Consider the following 15,263-nt stretch of genomic DNA (forward strand, 5'->3'; position numbering starts at 1 on the left):
ACTTCAGACGTCTGTGGCATTGCGTTGTGACAAATATGCACATTTTAGTGGCCTTTTGTCCCCAGCAAAGGTGCACCTGTGTAATGATCATGCTGTTTAATCAGTTTCTTGATATGGTGCACCTTTCAATGTGGATGGATTATCTTGGCAATGGAGAAATGCTCACAATTTTTTGGGCGTACAGAACATTTCCGGGATCTTTATTTTCAGCTCATGAAACATAGGACCAACCTTTTACATGTTGCGTTTTTTTGTTCAGTATAGTTTATTACAAATGTAGCCGTATACAGTCTTCCAGATATCTGTTGACAAGGACATACATCACTGTGTATTTGTTACTCTGTACATACAAAAATAGCCAAACATTTTTTTTGTTTGTTGCCATTTCCCATTGTTACTAACTTGTACTGGTTAAAAGTATGATTAAAGAAGAAGAAAAAACGTGTATGTTTTGCAAACCATGTTTAGTATATCTAAAAGAGACAATGACAAATTCATGGTTCAACAAGATATTATAGTCATCAAAAGGGTAGAATTTTAGCATTGATATACTTATGATACAGTACTTTACAGCTTTGATTGGTCACAGAATATATGACATGAGGGGTGATGTAATATTCTGTATTACTGTAGATTTGAATAGTTTAGTTAATCAAAAGTGAAGTATGGTTATAGGTCCAATGGGTGTTGTTCATATACCACTCTCAGACTCAAAATCAATATATTAGATACATACTATTTATCAGCATATTGACCGATTATTGCTATCAACTGCTGGTTGCAAGTTATTTTACCCTGTTTGTATCTTTTGGAACAATGGCAATTAAGTTGATTAAAATTAAGTAGAATAGATAGATGGGCTACCACTGGTGTCACAGGCATCACAGGTCTTGACCGCCATGTTTCGATGCTTCTTTAGGATCACGTTGTTGTTGTCAGCGTAGAAGAGTACAGAGATGGGACTGAGCTTGGTGGGTGCGCAGCATGCTTTGGGAACCTCATCTGGCTTCAGAAGGTGAACCTGCCATTGAAAACGGTAAATCAGACTCATTCATACATGCACTTTCATATAGTCAATGATAATATCCTGTTCTAAAAGAGATATGGGTTATTTAAGCAATAAGGCCCATGGCGGGGTGGTATATTGGACATATACCACAAACATCAGAGGTGCCTTATTGCAATTAGAACACCTACTCATTCAAGGGTTTTTATTTTATTTATTTAACCAGGAGGGGCTCATTGAGATTTAAAATCTTTTTTTCAAGAGCGTCCTGGCCAAGATAGGCAGCACCAAGTCATTACAAAAATTACAGACAAACAACATGAAAAACTACAAGTAATCTAGTAGAAACCATTGAATTCACAAGAGTATAACAAAAATCACAAACAGCAAATTAAAAACATTGAGATCATTCATCAGTGATTTAAAAATACCAATCGGGACAAGTTCTTCCAGTTTAAAAGTATTTTGTAAGGCGTTCCAAGACGATGGCGCAGAGTACATAAAAGGTCTTTTACCAAATTCAGTTCGGACATTTGGAACAGTTAGCAGGATAAAGTCCAGCGAACGAAAAGAGTACCCACCACATTTCTGAACAATACAAATGCCCAAATAAAAAGGTAGTAAACCCAAAATGGCTTTATAAATCAAAATATACCAGTGACTGAGCTACAAGTGACTAGAGAAGGTCAGCCAACCCTGGTATACAAAGTGCAGTGGTGCGTAAGGGTTTTGCAGTTTAAAATAAATCTCAAAGTACCATGGTAAAGGGTGTCAATTGATCTCAAACACTGAGCGGAAGCATTCATATATAAAATATCCCCATAGTCTAGTAAAGGCATAAATGTAGCTGATACTAGCCTCCTTCTGGCTTCAGAAGAAAAACAGGCCTTATTCCTAAAATAAAATCCCAATTTCAGCTTCAATTTTTTTGTAAGTTGTTGAATATGCAATTTAAAAGAGAGGATCCCCACACCATTACACTTCCTCCTCCTCCATACTTTATGGTAGGAAATACACATGCAGAGATCATCTGTTCACCCACACCGCATCTCACAAAGACATGGCAGTTGGAACCAAAAATCTCAAATTTGGGCTCCAGACCAAAGGACAAATTGATTGTGTTTCATGGCCCAGGTAAGTCTCTTATTATTAGTGTCCTTTTAATAGTGGTTTCTTTGCAGCAATTCAACTATAAAGGCCTGATTCACAAAGTCTCCTCTGAACAGTTGATGTTGAGATGTGTCAGTTACTTGAACTCTGTGAAGCATTTATTTGGGCAGCAATATCTGAGGCTGGTAACTCTAATGAACTTATCCTCTGCAGCAGAGGTAACTCTGGGTCTTCCATTGCTGGGGTGGTCCTCATGAGAGCCAGTTTCATCATAGCGCTCGATTGTTTTTGCAACTACACTTGAAATATTCCGTATTGACTGACCTTCATGTCATAAAGTAATGATGAACTGTTTCTCTTTGCTTATTTGAGCTGTTCTTGCCATAATATGGACTTGGTATTTTACCAAATAGGGCTATCTTCTGTATATAATTTAACCTCACAACACCAAATATTGGCCCTCGCTTCACACTCGTCGCCAAACCCACTGGCTCCAGGTCATCTACAAGACCCTGCTAGGTAAAGTCCCCCCTTATCTCAGCTCGCTGGTCACCATAGCAACGCCCACCTGTAGCACGCGCTCCAGCAGGTATATCTCTCTGGTCACCCCCAAAACCAATTCTTCCTTTGGCCGCCTCTCCTTCCAGTTCTCTGCTGCCAATGACTGGAACGAACTACAAAAATCTCTGAAACTGGAAACACTTATCTCCCTCACTAGCTTTAAGCACCAGCTGTCAGAGCAGCTCATAGATTACTGCACCTGTACATAGCCCATCTATAATTTAGCCCAAACAACTACCTCTTTACCTACTGTATTTATTTATTTTGCTCCTTTGCACCCCATTATTTCTATCTCTACTTTGCACCTTCTTCCACTGCAAACCAACCATTCCAGTGTTTTTTTTACTTGCTATATTGTATTTACTTCGCCACCATGGCCTTTTTTATATTTTTATTTATTAATATATTTTATTTGCCTTCACCTCCCTTATCTCACCTCACTTGCTCACATTGTATATAGACTTATTTTTCACTGTCTTATTGACTGTATGTTTGTTCTACTCCATGTGTAACTATGTGTTGTTGTATGTGTCGAACTGCTTTGCTTTATCTTGGCCAGGTCGCAATTGTAAATGAGAACGTGTTCTCAATTTGCCTACCTGGTTAAATAAAGGTGAAATAAATAAAATAAATAAAAATATGGAACACATACAACCAAGTGCAGTGCAGTCTAAACTAGTAATGGTCACAGCAAATGATCGTTATTATTTCATCAACACTGTCAAGTACAGGTGTATGAATGTTATAATATTGTAGAGAACAATGTTACACACGCCTCTGAAGAGGGAACGCAACACCCTGCCACAACTCAACTCCCAGTGAAGTGAAAGAGGTATGGACTGTAGGTGTGAGAAAGGACAGCAAAAGGCAGAATTGACCATTTACTAGGATTTTATTCCTTACGCGGTAATATGGGGAAAAGGGGCTGGACGGAACCAAAGCAAAGAAAGTAATATTCTTAGTGTACTTCCTTATTTGTGGTTAACCAGGTTCCAATGTCATTTTAGGGGGAGTATTTCTAATTGTTTCTCTCCTCTTGATAAGCTAGTAACTCAGAGCCATTTTCTATGTGTTGTGTGGTGTTCTCTTCAGGGCGGGCTGATGGCTCTGCTAGATGACATGTTTGGCCAGCAGCTGGCCTGGTACTTTAACCCAGAGTCTCTGGTCACGGAGCTCTCCAGCCTCCTGGAGTACCACTTGGAGAACCTCATGGCCAGCATGTAGTCCTACTGCAGGGACCATACTCCTTTCTCCTTCTCTCTCTCTTTTGAAGGAATTAAGGACTTGAAGTGCTTTGTTGATCCCTGATTAGTTAACACCCATTAATTTAATGTATTCTCTTGTTTTCTCTCCCCACAGGATTCTTGTGACACTTTGCCACCCAAGAGGGATCCAGACACCAATGCACTACATTACTTTGCACTGAATTTGACATTTTTAAATAAAATAAGTTGTAGTTCAAAAACATTTTTGTTTCCGTCTTTTCATCTATTTGATTTTATGACCATTTCCTCTTCCTAGAGGTATAATGCTAATATTAGATTATTACATGAACAATGATGCTTTATTATCTGCATATGGAAATAAAAAAACAATTTTTAGTTGATTTACAGATACTACAGGCCCACACTTTATATGGTTTTGTACTGTGGTTTGTGATACTGTACTATTTAAAAACATGTAGGACTACATACACTGAGTGCACAAAACATTAGGAACGTCTTCCTAACATTGAGTTGCACACCCTTTTCCCCTCAGAACAGCCTCAATTCATCCGGGCATGGACTCTACAAGCTGCACTAAGCGTTCCACAAGGATGCTGGCCCATGTTGTGTCAAGTTGGCTGGACGTCCTTTGCGTGGTGGACCATTTTTGATACACATGGGAAACTGTTAAGCATGTAAAAAACAGCAGTGTTGCAGTTCTTGACACACTTAACCCGGTGCGCCTGGCACCTACTACCATACCCCGTTCAAAGGCACTTAAATCTTTTGTCTTGTCGAATCACCCTCTGAATGACACACAATCCATGTCTCAATTCTCTCAAGGTTTTAAAATCTTTAACTCCCCTTCATCTACACTGATTGAAGTAGATTCAACAAGTGACATCAATAAGGGGTCATAGCTTTCACTTGGTCAGTCTGTCATGGAAAGAGCATGTGTCCTCAATGTTTTATATTATCAGTGTGTGTAGTAACCTGGAACAGTATAACGTTTACCACTAGAAGGGGTAATTGCTTCAGTCTTGAATGTTACTTCTCCCTATCCCTACTCTACATTAACAGTCTGCCATTGTAGACTCCGGTAACTCGGGTATCTTAGTTTTTTATATTTGCCATTAATGTCTGAACCATTTACCATCTTTCCCACTGAAACCAGTAATGTTAGCGTTCATGTGAGAGAGGGTGTAGTAGTGCATACTGACCACTAGTTGGATCATAGTGTGGGTGGTGGAGTTCATGCAGGAACACAGAGGGTAGAGGCATTCTCCATCACAGTAGAAGGCAGACTAACAGGTAGGAGCCAATACCCAGTCCTAACGGAGAGAAATACCATAGAAATCGAATGACAAGATTAGCTGAATGACTAGAATAGACTCTTTCAATGAGAAATACATAATAAAGAATCCAAAGAACATACTCTACAATGCACATCCTACACAAATGCCTTGCTTCCCTAAAAATACTGTGTGTTATAGCAAATAAGATGGTAAAATGTTAGTTCATGATTATCTATTCAGTACAATGAGTAGTTAAGAGAGATAGAATCTCACCTTCCAGCCTTGTTCACTGAATCTCACATATAATTCATGTCTCTTACAAGCCTGACACATGGCTGTGATCTGAAAGGGACCAAAAAATATGTTATGAACCAGGAAAGACTAATGTACACTTTGGATGCATTGGATGAAATGTAAACTCAACTTAAGTAATTTTGTAATTGGGATGAACTATCCCTTTAAATTGTGTATAAAACAAGTTTAACTACAAGACGAAAAACCAGTGTTGTCCCCCTGACCTTGTATGTATACTGGGCAAGGGCAGGTCGTATTTGGGCTTCTTCTTATGGGGGTTGGGTTTCAGGGCGCCTGGGGGGCGACAAGGGGCCTGGCTGACCCTGAAGTAGTTGGTTAGATGAGTACTTGAAGGCTTATATCTATGTTTTGGAATGTTGGATGTTGATTTTGGGAGGCTTCCATCATGGCAAAGGGACCAGACCAATTTTTTTGTTATTTAACCTAAACAAATCACGACCCTTTATAGAATAACAACAGTTGACTGCTATTTAAGTAATAGTTTGACTGTCAAATCCATGTATTGGTTAGGGTTAGGGTTAGGTTGACTTTTATGGAGAGACCAGCCCAAATTTTCTGTGCCATTTCTTGGGCATTTCATTACCTCCGCGTTCTAAGTTCTGCGCGTTCTAAGTTCTGCGCAACCCAGCGCTTGGAAAAATCAATGGTACAAAACCTAAGATATTGATCTTGTAAGAGGTGCGTAACGGGCTGCAGGGAAGTCAGTTACAGTAGAGCAGAACTGGGTAATAACCGAAGCAGTTTAATGAGGAAAAAACCAACGGCTCCCAGAACAACAAAATATGGGTTGAAATAATCCATCGCAAACCAGTCTGAAGTGCACATACACTTTACAACAAACAATTCCACACACAGACATGGGGGGAACAGAGGGTTATTTACACGTCAAGTAATGAGGGAATGTAAACCAGGTGTGTGGGAAAACAAGACAAAACAAATGGAAAATGATAGGTGCATTGGCGATTGCTAGAAGACCGGTGACGTTGAACTCCGCCCGAACAAGGAGAGGAACCGACTTCGGGGGAAGTCGTGACAGTACCCCCCTCCCTTGACGCGGGGCTCCAGCAGCACGCCAACACCGGCCTCGGGGACGACCAGGAAGGCGAGGTGCAGGGCGATCCGGACGGAGACGGTGGAAATCCTGCATGATTGAATTGTCCAACACAACCTCCACCAGAACCCAGCATCTCTCCTCCGGACCGTACCCCTCCCACTCCACGAGTTACGGAAGTCCCCTCGCCCGATTCCTCGAATCCAGTATGGAGCGAACGGCATACGCCGGGTCCCCCTCGATGTCCAGAGGGGGCAGAGGAACCACCCGCACCTCAGACCCCTGGAGCGGACCAGCCACCACCGGCCTGAGGAGACATACATGGATTGAGGGGTTAATACGGTAATCGAGTGGGAGCTGTAACCTGTAACACACCTCGTTCAGTCTCCCCAGGACTTTAAACGGCCCCACAAACCACAGACCCAGCTTCCGGCAGGGCAGGCGGAGGGGCAGGTTTCGGGTCGAGAGCCAGACCTGGCACCGGGACCTCACTGCGGTGACGGTCTGCGCTGGCTTTCTGGCGCAGCACGGCGCTGAAGGTGAACATGGGAGGCGTCCCATGTCACCTCCGCGCGCCGGAACCAGTCGTCCACCGCAGGAGCCTCGGTCTGACTCTGATGCCATGGAGCCAGAACCGGCTGATACCCCAGTATGCACTGGAAGGCGGAGAGGTTAGTGGAGGAGTGGCGAAGCGAGTTCTGGGCCATCTCTGCCCAGGGCACGAACGCCGCCCGCTCCCCCTGCCGGTCCTGGCAACAAGACCGCAGAAACCTACCCACATCCTGGTTAACTCTCTCCACCTGCCCGTTACTCTCGGGGTGAAAACCCGAGGTAAGGCGATCGAGACCCCCAGACGCTCCATGAACGCTCTCCAGACCCTCGACGTGAACTGAGGACCTCGGTCAGACACTGTATCCTCAGCCACCCCGTAGTGCCGGAAGACATGAGTGAACAAGGCCTCTGCAGTCTGTAGGGCCGTAGGGAGAACGGGCAGAGGAAGGAGACGGCAGGACTTGGAGAAACGGTCCACCCTGACCAGGATCGTGGTGTTACCCTGTGAGGGGGAAGATCTGTGAGAAAATCTATCGACAGGGGAGACCATGGCCGTTGTGGAACGGGTAAGGGGTGTAACTTACCTCTGGGCAGGTGCCTAGGAGCCTTACACTGGGCGCACACCGAGCAGGAGGAAACATAAACCCTCACGTCCTTAGCCAAGGTGGGCCACCAGTACTTCCCAATCAAACAGCGCACTGTCTGACTGATACCTGGATGACCAGAGGAGGGTGACGTGTGAGCCCAATAGGTCAGCCGGTCACGGACAGCAGACGGAACGTACAGACGCCCAGCGGGACACTGGAGAGGAGTGGGCCCTGCCCATAACGCCTGCTCAATGTCCGCGTCCAGCTCCCAAACTACCAGCGCCACCAGGCAGGAGGCCGGGAGTATGGGGGTGGGTTCCATGGGCCGCTCCTCTGTGTCATACAGCCAGGACAGTGCGTCTGCCTTAACATTCTGGGAACCTGGTCTGTACAAAAGGGTGAAAACAAAACGGGTGAAAAACATGGCCCACCTTGCCTGGCAATGATTCAGTCTCCTCGCTTCCCGGATGTACTCCAGATTGCAGTGGTCAGTCCAGATGAGAAAAGGGTGTTTTGCCCCCTCAAGCCAATGTCTCCACGCCTTCAAAGCCTTGATGACAGCCAACAGCTCCCGGTCCCCCACGTCATAGTTTATCTCCGCCGGGCTGAGCTTCCTCGAGAAGAAGGCACAGGGGTGGAGCTTCGGTGGTGTACCCGAGCGCTGAGAGAGCACGGCTCCTATCCCAGCCTTGGTCCACCTCCACTGTGAACGCCAACGAGGGATCCGGATGGGCCAGCACGGGATCCGAGGTAAACAGAGCCCTTAGGTGACCAAAAGCCCTGTCCGCCTCAGCCGACCACTGCAGACGTACTGGGCCCCCATTCAGCAGTGAGGTAATGGGAGCCGCTACCTGACCAAAACCCCAGATAAACCTCCGGTAGTAATTGTTAAACCCTAGAAACCGCTGCACCTCCTTTACCGAGGTGGGAGTCTGCCAATTACGCACGGCTGAAATGTGGTCACTCTCCATCTCCACCCCCGAGGTGGAAATGCGGTACCCTAGGAAGGAGACAGACTGCTGGAAGAACAGGCATTTCTCAGCCTTGACGTACAGGTCATGCTCCAACAGTCGACCAAGCAGCCTGCACACCAGGGACACATGCTCCGCGCGTGCAGATGAGTATATCAGAATGTCATCGATTTACACCACTACACCTGCCCGTGCAGGTCCCTGAAAAACTTGTCTACAAAGGCTTGGAAGACTGATGGAGCATTCATCAACCCGTACGGCATGACGAGGTACTCATAATGCCCTGACGTAGTACTGAACGCTGTTTTCCACTCGTCTCCCTCCCGGAAACGCAACAGGTTGTAATCGCTCCTGAGATCTAGTTTGGTGAAGAAGCGCACCCCGTGCATTGACTGAATCGCTGTGGCTATGAGAGGTAGCGGGTAACTGTACTTCACAGTGATCTGGTTTAGGGCTCAATGGGCAATACACGGGCGCAGACCTCCCTCCTTCTTCTTCACAAAAAAATTAACTTGAGGAGGCGGGTGAAGTGGAGGACCGAATGTACCCCTGATGCAGATATTCGGAGACAAATGTTTCCATAGCCGCCGCCTGTGACAGGGGATACACTTGACTCCTGGGAAGTGCAGCGTCTACCAGGAGATGTATCGCACAACCCCTGCAACGATGGGGTGGTAATTGAGTTGCCTTCTTTTTGGAGAAGGTGAGAGCCAAATCGGAATATTCGGGGAGATTGCGCACGGTGGAGACCTGGTCTGGAGTTTCCACCGTAGTAGCACCAACGGAAACCCCTAGACACCTCCCCGCGACCATCCCGTGAGAGCCCTTCGTTGCCATGAAACAGTGGGGTCATGACAGGCTAACCAGGGTAGGTCTAGCACCACGGGTAATGCAGGAGAGTCAATGAGGAAGAGACTGAGCGGAAACGGTGGCCTCCCTAATCAACCCTGACCATATTGGTTGACTAAGGCGTGAACTGGGAAGGGCATTGCCACTGGAACAATGGGGATCCCTAAACTATGGGCAAATGATCTGTCTATAAAATTCCCAGTCGCGCCTGAATCGATGAACGCTTTATGCTGGGAATGCGGGGAAAACTCAGAAAGAGTAACATACAAAAACATGTGTGCAACAGAGGGCTCTGGGTAAGAATGGTGCCGGCTAACCTGGGGTGACGCCAGAGTGTCCTGCTTGCTGCCTCGACCCCCAGAGGACCCAACCCGGCACCGACCGGCAGTGTGACCTCTGCGGCCACAGATGGTGCACGTGAAGGAACCTCCTCCGGTCTCCCTGAGCGCAGCACCTCCCAGCTCCATGGGTATCGGAGCGCTGGTGCTGGGAGATGGAACCGACAGACTCCGCTCTGGACGTCTGTGGGTAGCCAGCAGGTTATCCAGCCAACTAAAAATGTTATATCAGTTTGGATACTGTAATATTCATATGTGTAAACATACTGAATTATAATTGGATGCATTTTACCGCCATATCATACTGTGCTATGATTGGTTAAGACCACCCAAATTGTTAGGTCATGGTCAGTTTGATGCTGGTTGGCGATACGTGAACATTCCAGTTATAGCTAGCTAATAAAGAGCTACTTTAAGAAATATCCTGTAGTACTGCATTTTATTATTTTGTACAAAGCGTGCAAAACAAGGCTGCAACTGGGACAACATTTCGTTTTTGCAGGGAGGTGTTGTAAGGGGCTTAATACAGTTGTATTCCAGCCACTAGGGGGTACTCTGGTGAAGCCCATGGGAAATAAAGAAATATAGTTTAAGTGAATTGGGAAGAGTACGAATGAAAAACTAAAGAAAGACTGTAAACAGCCGTTACCTGTGCTAACATGATTCAAAGTGAGGTAAACCGTAGTTTTCGCGTTATAGTTTATACGATAAGCTCATTGGAAGGGTAACATACACAGGATGTACATAAATGGGCATGAACACATGACACAGAAAATTAAATATTGACAATTAGAAATTCAAAATGCATCTAAATATATTTCGTTCTGTCTATGGAATACATTAAAAAAAATTGTTAAAAAAAAAATATATGTATGAAATATACTTGTCTGTACAGTAAGTAAATGAATCCTAAAGACGAAGAACCATATATGTGACAATTTTTCCATTTTAAGATAATCAGTTATTTTTATATTATTCATTGTGTGTACCACATTAGGTGTTTTATGGTTGACAAATAATTCACCATATCCATATCTTCCAACAACAATTGATATTTTTTTGTTATTTCAAAAAATAGTAGCACGCTTGTATGAAGGTGTGGTTATTTACAGGCAATTTGTTATATGCTATGGAGGTGCATTTGTTACTTTTTGTCAAAATAATTGTTCTGACAGCAATTTTTTCCCCGACAGAAAAGGAAGTCAAAGCGGACACCTACGAAGATGGCATCTCAGGTAAGCAGCACTGGGCTGTATTGACGTATCCTCAAACAATGACATGTGCTGCTTTAGATTGAACGGTCATATCTCAGTTATTGTTTTCTTTACTTTCAGAGAGCGAGCTGACCAAGGGGGTCGAAAATGTAGATATTGCCAGATGTTCACTGTGTGAGGACCAGGCCGTGGAAGCTTTATTGCTGGCAAAGTGTCCCTAACCAGAGGTAATTAAACTGTTCTGTGTTATTTTTCTCCATCTCTGCCTGTCTTGTTGTACATAGAATCTGTCTCACATGCATGAATTAAAAAAAAAACTTATGTCAGCTGCTAATTTTCAGATTTACAGCCATTTTCACTGGACTATCTGTTGCTGCTAAGTCATGGGTTAGCCTTGCAATAACCAAGTGGTGAGACACCTATTGGCATTATCTTCTATTGTTTGTCCTCATGGGTCTGTTTTTCAGCTTAAAGTACTCTGTAGCCACTCACGTCATCCCTCTCCCCCTAAATCCTCTAGGTTATATCAGCTGTTTTGTTGAACCTCTCCCGCATCTGAACTGGCTGACAGAGAGCACAGCCTGATCATAGATGAGATGTCACTTGGTTGAGTCAACAGGAAGTATTATTAAAGAGATGCTTTACATTGAAACCCCAGAGTTAATGATCCAAGGTCAGTTTTGCATTTCACCTCCTGATTTGAGATGACTGACTGTGTTAGACATTAAAAAAACAAGGCTTAATCATGCTCTCTCGTCTGCAGGTATGTTTTGATGTGAGAGGAATCCAGTCCCGACAGCGCAATTGTGATGAACTGAGAGAATATTGGGGTAGCACTGTCATCCATGAATCATATGCTATCTGCCGCTCTTCTTACCTCTTTACCCACCTCATCTTCTAATGCACACCATATGTGCATTGAAGTACAGATTTGCCTACCATTTTTTTTTTAACTAGGCAAGTCAGATAAGAATGACGGCCTAAGAACTGCCTTGTTCAGGGACAGAAGGACAGACCTTGTCGGCTCGGGGATTCGATCTTGCAACCTTCCGGTTACTAGTCCACCTACCTGCCCAAGATTGAACTTGTATTTATAATATTACAATTAAAATGCAGACACCGCATCATTTAAATAATGGCGTTTGATATGACTGAAAAATACTGTCTCAGTCATACCTGATCCGCACCTTTTTTGCCAAGGAAGAGTACATGACCGGTGAATATATTCAATGTACAGACTACAGTAGATGTGTATATAGGACTTGCATCCATGGCACATTAAAGTTATATTCTACTCTAGGCTTCATTAATGCCATTCAGCCTTGAGGTTCATAGATTGGTATGAATATTAGTTCAGAACTTTACGTCTTAGGGTCCATACCCAGATCGGCTACATAGTTATTTTTAACCCGACACAATAAGCAAGTAAATAGTTAGCTAGCTATGTTACTTCAGCTGCATTGCAAGGCAAGCTTACACAATTGTGCAGTCAATGCGTTTGTCTTTACATTAACACATTCCTCTCAAATTGTACATTTGCTTGACTCGTTAAGACGTCAGCCATCTTCGTTGAGCGCCACAAGGCAACGGTGGCTCGCGTCAAAATTCGTCATCACAAAGCCTTGGGACCCAAATGCATTATGAGTGCTGTCGTGGCAATTTCCTGTATTACCAAATGAGGAGAGTTACAAACCACACACCAGTCAGAGTTATACTTAAACTTCATCTTTAATAATATGAGCTTTACCAAAGCCCTGTGACTTTCAACAATTCACTATCTATTCAACTATTCACTATCTATCTATTGTTGAGAGTTCCAACATATTGGCACCTGAGATCTTTTATAGCAAAGATATACCCCTCTCAACTTACATGACGAACCACAGATCTTAGGAAAACTTCACAAAGGGCCTTTTACTTGAGAAAGGAGTATCCCTTAGCCAGATTGCATTTGCTATAAATTATCGCTCAGTTTGGTCTCTAAAACGAGGTTCTAATCTCGTTCCTGGTACTTCATAGTACCAAAACATTACCTCATCCAAGGCATAACTCAATATACTAAGGAGCATCAAAAGTTGTACTATAAATTCTCAGACAACACAAAGATTCCTTGATGCCCTTCCAGACTCCCTCTGCCTACCCAAGGACGTCAGAGGACAAAAATCAATTAACCACCTAACTGAGGCACTCAATTTAACCTTGCGCAATACCCTAGATGCAGTCGCAACCCTAAAAACTACAAACGTTTGTCATAAGAAACTAGCTCCCTGGTATACAGAAAATACCTGAGCTCTGAAGCAAGCTTCCAGAAAATTGGAACGGAACTGGCGCCACACCAAACTGGAAGTCTTCCGACTAGCTTGGAAAGACAGTACCGTGCAGTATCGAAGAGCCCTCACTGCTGCTCGATCATTCTATTTTTCCAACTTAATTGAGGAAAATAAGATCAATCCAAAATTTATTTTTGAAACTATCCTAAAGCTAACTAAAAAGCAGCGTTCCCCAAGTGAGGATGGCTTTCACTTCAGCAGTAATAAATTCATGAACTTCTTTGAAGAAAAGATCATGATCATTAGAAAGCAAATTACGGACTCCTCTTTAAATCTGCGTATTCCTCCAAAGCTCAGCTGTCCTGAGTCTGCACAACTCTGCCAGGACTTAGGATCAAGAGAGACACTTAAGTGTTTTAGTACTATATCTCTTGACACAATGATGAAAATAATCATGGCCTCTAAACCTTCAAGCTGCATACTCGACCTTATTCCAACTAAACTACTGAAAGAGCTGCTTCCTGTGCTCGGCCCTCCTATGTTGAACATAATAAACGGCTCTCTATCCACCGGATGCGTACCAAACTCACTAAAAGTGGCAGTAATAAAGCCTCTCTTGAAAAAGCCAAACTTTGACCCAGAAAATATAAAAAAACTATCGGCCTATATCGAATCTTCCATTCCTCTCAATTTTAGAAAGCTGTTGACAAGACAAACATTGTATACGAAATGCTTTAGTCTGGTTTTAGACCCCATCATAGCACTGAGACTGCACTTGTGAAGGTGGTAAATTACTTTAAAATGGCGCAGACCGAGGCTCTGCATCTGTCCTCGTGCTCCTAGACCTTAGTGCTGCCTTTGATACCATCAATCACCACGTTCTTTTGGAGAGATTGGAAACCCAAATTGGTCTGCACGGACAAGTTCTGGCCTGGTTTAGATCTTATCTGTCGGAAAGATATCAGTTTGTCTCTGTGAATGGTTTGTCCTCTGACAAATCAACTGTACATTTCGGTGTTCCTCAATGTTCCGTTTTGGGACCAGTATTGTTTTCACTATATATTTTACCTCTTGGGGATGTCATTCAAAAGCATAATGTTAACTTTCACTGCTATGCGGATGACACACAGCTGTACATTTCAATGAAACATGGTGAAGCCCCAAAATTGCCCTCACTAGAAGCCTAGGTTTCAGACATAAGGAAGTGGATGGCTGCAAACTTTCTACTTTTAAACTCGGACAAAACAGAGATGCTTGTTCTAGGTCCCAAGAAACAAAGAGATCTTCTGTTGAATCTGACAATTAATCTTGATGGTTGTAAAGTCGTCTCAAATAAAACTCTGAAGGACCTAGGCGTTACTCTGGACCCTGATCTCTCTTTTGACGAACATATCAAGACTGTTTCAAGGACAGCTTTTTTCCATCTACGTCACATTGCAAAAATCAGAAACTTTCTGTCCAAAAATGATGCAGAAAAAGTAATCCATGCTTTTGTTACTTCAAGGTTAGACTACTGCAATGCTCTACTTTCCGGCTACCTGGATAAAGCACAAAATAAACTTCAGTTAGTACTAAATACGGCTGCTAGAATCCTGACTAGAACCCAAAATTGTTATCATATTACTCCAGTGCTAGCCTCCCTACACTGGCTTCCTGTTAAGGCAAGGGCTAATTTCAAGGTTTTACTGCTAACCTATAAAACATTACATGGGCTTGCTCCTACCCCTCTTTCCGATTTGGTCCTGCTGTACATACCTACACATACGCTACGGTCACAAGACGCAGGCCTCCTTATTGTCCCTACAATTTCTAAGCAAACAGCTGGAGGCAGGGCTTTCTCCTATAGAGCTCAATTTTTATGGAATGGTCTGCCTACCCATATGAGAGACGCAGACTCTGTCTCAAGTTTTAAGTCTTTACTGAGGACTCATCTCTTCAG

The 15,263-nt window shown here is 43.7% G+C and overlaps 1 long non-coding RNA gene across 1 annotated transcript; it reads right to left on the reverse strand.

Annotated features, from left to right (window-relative positions):
- Positions 1–449: 449 nt before the first annotated feature.
- LOC129845678 (uncharacterized) lies at positions 450–5,521 on the reverse strand. Its single transcript, XR_008758063.1, has 3 exons — positions 5,451–5,521; positions 5,103–5,213; positions 450–1,021 (listed from the first exon to the last, which is right to left on the reverse strand). It is a non-coding gene; the product is annotated as an uncharacterized LOC129845678 (long non-coding RNA).
- Between the last annotated feature and the right edge of the window lie 9,742 nt (positions 5,522–15,263).

The sequence above is a fragment of the Salvelinus fontinalis genome, unplaced genomic scaffold (assembly GCF_029448725.1).
Source record: "Salvelinus fontinalis isolate EN_2023a unplaced genomic scaffold, ASM2944872v1 scaffold_0337, whole genome shotgun sequence".
NCBI classification, from domain to species: Eukaryota; Metazoa; Chordata; class Actinopteri; order Salmoniformes; family Salmonidae; genus Salvelinus; species Salvelinus fontinalis.